We start from the raw sequence: 9527 nt of genomic DNA, 5'->3' as shown, positions 1-9527 counted from the left end.
CTCCCTCTCTCTCTCTGCCCTTCTACCACTCACATTCTGTCTCTGTCTCTCTCTGTCTCTCTCTTTCAAAAATAAATAAACGTTAAAAATTTTTTTTAAAATAAATAAAGGCTGAAAAATATTCTATTGTATGTATATACCACATTTTTAAAAATCCATTCATTTTCTGTGGACATTTAGGTTGTGTCCATACCTTGGCTATTGTGAATAGCATTGCAGTGAACATGCGAGTGTTAATATCTCTTCAGACCCTGATTTCACGTATTTTGGATATATATCCAGAAGCTGGATCATATGGTACTTCTATTTTTAACTTTTTAAAGAAGCTCCATTCTCTGTTCCATAGTGGCTGTACTATTTTGCATTCTAACCAACAATGTACAAGTGTTTCAATATCCCCATGTCCTCACCAACATCTGATATATCTTATTTGTGTGTGTGGGCATTGTCGAGGGGGGGAGGAGTACTGGCATAAAGACAGACATAAAAACCAATGTAGCTGAATAGAGATCCCAGAAATAAATCTATGCATGTATGGTTAAATGATCTTCCACAAGGGTGTCAAGAATACAGAATAGGGAAAGGACAGTCTCTTCAATAAACGGTGTCAGAAAATTATATATCCACATAGGAAGGAAGGAAGGAAGGAAGGAAGGAAGGAAGGAAGGAAGGAAAAGGAAAGGAAGGAAGGATGGAAGGAAGGAAGGAAGTAAAGAAGGAAGGGGAAGGAAGGAAGGAGGGAAGGAAGGGAAGAAAGGAAGGAAGGGAAGAGGGAAGGAAGGAGGGAATGAGGGAAGGAGGAGGGAGGAAGGAAGGAAGAAAGGGAGGAAGGAAGGAAGGAAGGAAGGAAGGAAGGGAAATTAGACCCTTAGGGCATACACAAAAAAACAATGAATTCAAAATAAAGACTTAAGCATAAGTCCTAAAACTATAAAACTCCTAAAAGAAAACATAGGAGAAAAGCTTCATGACCCTGGTTTTGGCAATGGTTCCATGGAAATGACACCAAAGCACAGGCAACAAAAGCAAAAAATGACAAGTGGAAATACAACAGAAAATGTGTGGAATGGGAAAAAATATTTGCAAATCATGTATCTGATCAGAGGTTGATATCCAAAATATATAACGAATTCCTACAATGTAGTAATTAAAAAACTAATAACCAATTAAAAATTGGCTAAGAACTTAAATAGACATTTCTTCAAAAGTGACATGCCATGGCCAGTAGATATATGAAAAGATATTCAACATCAGTAATCATGAAATGAAAACCAAAACCACAATGAGGTATAATCTCACACCTGTTAGGATGCGTATTATGAAAAAAAAAAAAAAAAAAAGACCAAAGTGTTGGTGAGGATGTGGAGATATCAAAGCCCTTACAGGTACTTAAAACTAGGGCTTTGGAGCCAAAATGTTCTTGGATTGAATTGTCACCACCACTCTGGAACCTTGAACAAGCTACTTAAATTTCCCTGAGACTCTATTCCCTCGGAAAGGTAATAACTGAATCACCCACACAGGACAAATGTGCAGATTTATTCTGAGAGTTAAAGTTAATTTGTCTGAGACTTGTTTCCCCATAGCCCAGCTCCCTGAAAAGTTCAATGGAAGCCAGCTTGATAGAGTCAAATGCTTAAAGTGGTCAATGCTGGCAGAACAGTTTGCCAAGTCATGAAAGCTATAACCCCAAGGCCTTGACCTCAGCTCCCTTCACCAGCAAAAAGGGCTAATGCTTCTGCAACCATTAATGCTGAGGTGGTAAATCATGCCACCTGCCTGCCAGGTCACCCCGTTGCAATTGCATGGCTTCAATTCCTGATGATATCAGGGCAGGGTTTCTCAGTCTCACACTCCTGACATCTTGAATAGGGTAATTCTTTATTTGTGGGCAGCTGCCCTGTGCATCGTAAGATATTTAGCGACATCTCTGGCCTCTACTCCCTAGATGCTAACTGCATGCTTTCCCCACGTGGGAACAATCAAAAATGTCTTCAGCTTTTGCCATTTGTCCCCTAGAGATCAAAATCCCCCTTGGTTAATAATCATTGCACTAGGTGAACCCAGACGAAAAATGCTGAACTGATAGAATAAGGCTGTGGCCAAGTGCTAACCATAATACTGCTGTTGCATCCCAACTCTGATTACACTAGGAAATAAACTGTGCTTCCCTAATCACATACACCTTAAAAGCCCACAAACTTTGAGTCAAGGATTCTGTGGCAGACAGAAAAATGCTCCCCGCACCCAAGACATCAGTTCCAAATCCCTGAAATCTATGAATGTTACTTTATGAAGAAAGGGGGATTTAATTAAGGATATAGGGATGGAAATACTATCTGAGTTATCTGGGGCGGTGGGGAGACCTAAATGAAATTACAAGTGTCTTTAAAAGAAAGGGGAATTTGAGACATAACAGAGGAGACTCACACACAAAGGAGAAGAAAACAATGTGAGCATGGAGGCAGAGAACAGAGTGATGGGGCCACAAGTCAAAGAATGCTAGCGGTCACCAGAGGTCGGAAGAGTCAGAGAGTGGACTCTCCCCAAAACCTCTGGAGACAGCCCTGCCCTGCCCGCAACTTAAGTGTCACCGATGATAACTGATTTCACACTTCTGGCCTACAGAATGGTTATTTCAAGTCGTCAAGTTTGAAGGTAATTTGTTACGGCAGCCACAGGAAATCCATACAGGTCCTACCCAGCATTTGGCTCTGGTCCTGCTCTATCCCTGTGTGCTGTCCCTGCTCCAGTCTCTGTGCGATTTCCATGATAAATTCCACTCCAGCAGGCCCTGTGTGTGCTATGGGAAAGTAGGCCTTGATTTGCACAACACAGTCAGAAACAAAAACTCTTTCAGTATCTATTATATGTCAATGTTCAAGGCCCTGAAAACACAGTAATGAATAAAACTAGCCCTATTTCAGGCTGGGAGCAAAAATTGTACAAGGAAAGAAAGAAGAAAGGAGGTAGGATAAAACACAATAAATAAACAAAGCTAAATAAATAACAACAGATAGAAAGCCCAGAAACAAACACGGACCTTAACAAAAGGAACACTGAAATGCCAGTGGGAAAGCATGTATTTTGGTAAATGGTGCTAGTCAATTGGGTGTGCCTATGGGTGGAAAATGAATATTAAGCCTTTATCTACCATTATGCTCCCATATCAATTTCAAATGAACTGCAGATCTGAATGTGAAATGAGAAACTGTAAAGCTTTTAGAATAAAACATAAAACACCTTCATGATGTAGGGTAGGCAAAAATTCCTTAACATGTTTTGAAATGCACTAGCCATAAAAAAAATAAATAAATAAAGTAGGCTAAATTAAGAACTACTAGGGCACCTGGGTGGCTCGGTTGGTTGGGCGTCTGACTTCGGCTCAGGTCAGGATCTCGCGGTCAGTGAGTTGGGAGCCCCACGCCAGGTTCTGTGCTGACAGCTCAGAGCCTGGAGCCTGCTTATGATTCTGTGTCTCCCTCTCTCTCTGGCCCTCCCCAGCTCACGCTCTGTTCTGTCTCTCAAAAATGAATAAACATTAAAAAAAATTAAGAAAAAAAAAGAACTTCTGTTAATCAAGACATTATTAATAGAGTGAAAGGCAGCCCAGCCCACAGAATGGGAGAAATACTGCGATTTCTTTTTCAGACAACTGAAAAAAATAGACAAAACACTGGACAGTTTAAAAACGAAATGATTCAAATGACAATAAATATATGAAAAAGTTCTCAATCTCACCCATCATCGGGGAAAAGCAAAGTAAAACCATAACGATATGCGTACTTATCATGGCACCATGCTGTTCTGGCGCAGAGAAGGATATGTGGTATGGGTGAGACCCGGCCAAAACATATTTCAAAGTGTCCTTGTGATGAGGGAGCATAAGGCAAGCTGACAGGCCAGGTGGGATATGTGGAATATTCCTCTGGCACTTCTGGCTTCCCAAGAACAAAGGAAACAGGAGAATGATGTAGGAAACAAAGGCAGAAGGAAATGGCAGATAGAATTAAATTTCCTTATAATCAGCAGCCCATTGACAAATACTTGTGGCGGGCAGAGTAAGTTTCTCCAGGAACTCCCTAATGTCTTGATGCTAATGCTTTGCTAGAAGGAAAACAACCCTAGCTTGACAATAGCTAGGCCTCCACTATCCTGTGAGTCTTTAGCATATGAAAATCTCACTGGAAACTTCCCCTGGACTTTACCTCCCTCAACCCCATAGGGTTGACACCAGCCTTCACCAGTCTCTCACCAGAGACATCAGTCTGTCCTCATGGTCCCCCGGCAGCTCTTCCTGCCCACCAGTCCTGTCTCGTACTTTAATAAAAATCACCTTTTTGCACCAAAGACGTCTTCAAGAATTCTTTCTTGGCCATTGGGTCCGGACCCCATGAACCCCACTACTACCCCCAAAAAACCTCATCACTTGGACACAAGCAAAGTGAGCTCCAGGCCTGATGCCTTCCTTGACTCTGCTTTTACCTGATTCACACATCCATCCCACACTTCTAATACTGTGGACAGATACAGTGGATACAGTGGCCAATAAAACTGACATGGGTTTTACCTTCATGAAGTCTAGTGAGAAATCCAGACACTCAGCAAACTCCTAAATATATAATTACAAATGGTATGTGCTACAACATAAAATAATAGTTACTGTGAGAGAGAAAAATAGGGGGAAGGGCTAAGCAAAGGCCACAGAGGAATTGCTACTTAGGCTGAGAAGTGATGGCAAGAATAAAAAGAAATGCCCTTCAGGTAGAAGTGATAGCCTAAGGCCTGAAGGCTGGCAGAAACATGAGGTTACAAGAACAGAAATAGGGCAGCGAGGGTGTTATTGGTACTTTAGGTGAGGGTGGGAGGAGACCGGAGCTATACAAGGGTCCAGGGTCATACACGTCTTTGCAGACTATTTATACCTTTGAATTGTATGTTAAGTGCAGTGGAAGCCATTATAAGATTCTAAGCATGAAATTAATATAGTCCAATTTAGATGTTTTAAAAAATCTGGCTGGCTCCTGTGTGGAAGATAAATTGAATGAAGAGATCAAGACTGGAAACCTGGAGGCCAATTAGAAAGATGTGTCCATCGTTCAAGTGGAAGACGAAAGGGGCCATGTCACTAAGTCTCAGCTCATTCTGTTTGTCCACTGTGGACAGGTCAATAAATCGAAACTCAAGATGCTGGGGTAAGAAAAGCAACTTTACTTGGAAAGCCAGCAAACCAAGCAGATGGCACACTGTCGTCCCAAGGAACCGTCTCCCCAAGCATTAGATTTGAGTTTCTTTTATGTAGGAAGAGGGGGAAGCAGGAGAGGGTTGGAGTCAAAAGGTGACCGACATCTGTAGACATCAAGGAAGGTCATGTAACTTCTTTGTCTTTGGTCAGTTGATCGTCGTGTATAGAAATCTGGTCAACATAGCAGTCATTTCTGTACATATTTCCTTATCTCCTCAGGTGAGGTAAATTTCAGGTGAAAAGCAGTTTTTGCAAATCTTAGCTGTAACATGCCTACATGTAAAGCTAAGCAGAAATTTCTAAGCTATAGGTCACAGCAACAAGGGAAAGAGAAGCAATACGGAGTCAGACATGCTAAGTTTCTCCTGTTACAGCTGGACCAGGAGAGTGGTCCTGGAGATGGAGAGAGGTGGATGAGTCAAGTTACTTTGGAGATAAAACCAAACAGTTCAATGGAATAGGGGCATGCTGCATCTGAGAAGGATTGTATTTTCAACTTCACAGAAGAGAATCAGCTCCACGGGCATGACTTTTTCCATCATGCACAGGACTTGAGATTGTTCAGGGGTGGGAAAGAAATCAGCCTGTCTTTCCCACTTCTGAATTCTCCTTCTCAATTAGGCAAATGTGAGGCTCAGCCCCCAGCTCTTTGCCTATTGGATGCAGTTGTTTTCCCTCTCTTTTATATCCTCTCAAGTAATTCCAAAGACAGTTGCAAAAACAATCCGATATTAGATATGTGTACTTAATTAACTCTAACCTGAATCCTTTATGCTGTAGAGGTTAAATTCAAGCTTCCTGTTGGAAAATGACTTTCTTCTTCCCAGCAGGAGGCAGTGTGAGATTTTTGCAGAAACTTCTGAACCTTACTTCTCACCTTCTCCTCTGAGGCCTCTGGGCTGAGAATCCACTTTATCAGCCATACAAGGGAGTGCAGGAGGCAAAGGCCATCTTCCTTAGCCTGCTTCTGAGGAGGCTATTAAAAAGACAGCTTTACAGGACGTTTATAGTGTTCTTGATCCTAGAGGGCAGGCCTGCAGGGCCTGGCAGGGGAGAGTGTTTGTGTGTGTTCTGGATGAAGCTGCTGTCTTCAAATCCAGATGGCCCATGATGTCACTGGAAAAAACCCTGAAACGTGCTACGAGAAAGAACGTTTTTATGGCTCCCTGTGTAATGTTCCCATACGCTGGGCTTGAGGTGGGGAGAAAAAGGAACTGACAGACTTTTCTACTCCCCACAGCCCTCCCCATCTGTCACTTTGGGCTATAGGGAAAGGAAGGGCTGGAGGAAGGAAAGGGATTAGGTAGGAAGAGAGGAAACGCAAAAGGACAAAGGGAGTTGAGAGCTAATCCTCTTTCCTTCATCCGGCCTCTGCATCTTGGCACGCGGTACTTACCACATGGGGGTACGGTGATTTGTTTATGGACGTGAGTCCCCTACTGGACTGTTTGAAGTCAGTGTTCCTGCCTTACTTATTTCTTTAACCTAAGAACCTAAGGCAATATCTATTAGACATTAGATGTTCAATAAATGCTAAAAGAAGGGAGTTCTACATTGCAGCCACATTATTAAAGACCAAAGCAGGAAGAATCAAGAAAAAGAAAAGGGGAAAAAAGGTACTGCCTCTTTTATTGTTCTACTGCTCATTTCACATATTGTAACAGACACCTTTGGATAAATTTTCCTTGTTGCTGCTGTCTGAGGTGGAAGTTATTAATCCCACTCCACAGAGGAGAAAGCTGAAACCTAGAGAAGGTAAATACAGTGCCCATGACCAGTCTGCAAGTACAGCCAGCACTGAAGCCCAGGCCTGCTTGACTTTGAAGCAATTCTCACTTGCACGACCTGCCTTTCTCAGGAAACAGCCACTCCACGCTCTTCCCTACCTCACAAACAAAACAGAAAGAAGTAGGCCACGTGTGAGGAGCAGTGGGCTGGGAATGTGAGTCCTAATTCAGTACTCATTATAAATAGACTCTGCTGTACCACAGTGCAGGGGTGCTTTTAATAACCCTTACAGCTGGATTTCTTATAATTTTCTAGCTATTTCCCCCTGAACTGAAAGTAAGTTCTAAAGAGCCTAAGTTACTCAAGCAGTGGCTTATATAATGAGAAATGATGGCTTACAAGGAGAACCACTCCCTATTTAGGCTAAGGATGACCTAAATCAGCTTTGGTTCTTCAGCTAAAAAAAAAAAAAAAAAAAAAAAGTACAGGGGAGAGTAAGAAAAGAACAAGAAAGAAATAATTAAGAGTTACTCTGTGAAGGGGTGCCTTGGTGGCTCAGTCAGTTAAGCATCCGACTTTAGCTCAGGTCACAATCTCACGGTTTGTGGGTTCGAGCCCCACGTTGGGCTCTGTGCTGACAGCTCAGAGCCTGCAACCTGCTTGTTTCCCTCTCTCTCTCTAACCCTCCCCAGCTCATGCTCTGTCTCTATGTCTGTCTCTCTCTCAAAAATAAACATTTAAAAAATAAATTAAAAAAATAAAATCTTAAAAAAAAAAAGAGGGACTCTGTGAAATACTTCATAGTCAAAGAAGGGGAAAACTCCCCTCTCCTGGATTTGAGAGGGGAACCTTGTTGAGGGGTAAGAGTTGGGGCAAGACTGAGGTACATACTTTGCTAATTATAGACACACAAGATTTCAGAACTGAAAATTCTTTTGAATGTTAAGTTTAAACTCTTAAATATCTAAGCCATCTACTTCACTTCATGTCTGAGAAAACCTGGTCCGGAGGGTAGAGAAACTTGCCAAACGTTGTAATAGGTTATTAATAGAAGTAGCACAGAACTCAGGAGTAGCATAGAACCCCAGTTAAGAGGTCTACTCCATTAAGAAAACATGTAAGGCTCCAGGTGCTAGCCCTTACTTGAGCCACTCTATTCTGGCAATTATCAAGGAATCTTCAGGGCCGCTATGGAGATGGTAGGAAGTATCCCTGTCTATGCTCAGCCAAGAAGCCGGGGTTTCCCTAACATGTGACCAGATAGCATCAAGAAGTGTAGGTATTTTCCTCTCCAGGCATATTAGGGGTATGTTGCTAAGGACTACAAGATATGAAGGAGAGATTTCAATGGGCATTTCCTCACACACTAATGTGCCATATAGGTGTATTTTTCAGGTGATTATATATATAATAAAAAAAAGTTTCTTCACCTGGCATTAGAATTCTTTTTAAAGAAGGAACTCCCCCTATTTGGAAAATTATGCTTGAAACTGAAGGTAAGCTGTTGAGGGTCAATGCATCTTCAAGGTCAAAATGGCACAGAAGGCAATACAATACAGTGCCTTGAATAAAAATAAATTTATTTCTTAAAATAAGGAAGTGAAAGCTAAGAGCAAAAGAGGAAGAAGAAAATAGATGCCATGTGAAGGAAGAACCAAGTAAACACCCTCACTGGGGATTAAACAAAAAGTATACTTGAGAATGCAATATTTTACACAGTGGGTTTTCTTTATTGTGTGTACTACTAACTTTCCTGTGACATCTCCCCCTATCCAAGCTCTTAGGTAACACTTTCTACACTCATACATACTTTGTGTGATTCAAAACTCTTGGCTGTTCGGTTGGCTGGTTGTTGGAGAAACTAATGAAAATGCATATATTGACATGGACAAAACAGGAAGTAAGGCAGAAAAAAAAAAAAAGCCTGCTTCAATCCTGACCATAACATTCATTCCATACTTACTGAACACTCTCACTGTATGAAAAGGAGTACACAATACTTTCCAACTGATTTTATGAGGCCAATATAACCCTGATATTAAAATATGACAAAGTCATCACAAAAATTAAAATTATAGACTAAAAGCACTCATGAACATAGATGTACAAATTACTAAAAGAAATGACAAAACCAAACCCAGCAATCTTCTAAAAAAATACACCATGCCAAGTGGGGTTTATCCCAGAACTTAAGGTTGGTTTATCAGTCAGAAACAGATCTATGTATTCATCATATTAGCAGACTAAAAATAAACAAATGAATATCTCAATAGACTTAAAAAGGCACTTGAAAAAATTCAGTGTCAATCAGAAGAAAAATTCTCAGAAACCTAAGAATACAAGGGTATTTTGGAAACCATGATTAATATCATAATTGATGGGGAAAGGTACCCTTTCCCTTGAAGATAAGGAATAAGGCAAAAAGATCCACGTTTATTACCTTCATTGAACATTGTGCAGGATGTCCTAGTTAGTGCAAGAACACAAGAAAGAAAAATAAAAGACAGACTTTAGAAAGAGACAATTTAAACTTATTTTTTCACAGAAATTATAA

Source organism: Neofelis nebulosa, chromosome 2, assembly GCF_028018385.1.
Source record: "Neofelis nebulosa isolate mNeoNeb1 chromosome 2, mNeoNeb1.pri, whole genome shotgun sequence".
In the NCBI taxonomy this organism is placed as follows: Eukaryota; Metazoa; Chordata; class Mammalia; order Carnivora; family Felidae; genus Neofelis; species Neofelis nebulosa.
Note: the sequence above shows the minus strand (reverse complement) of the source record.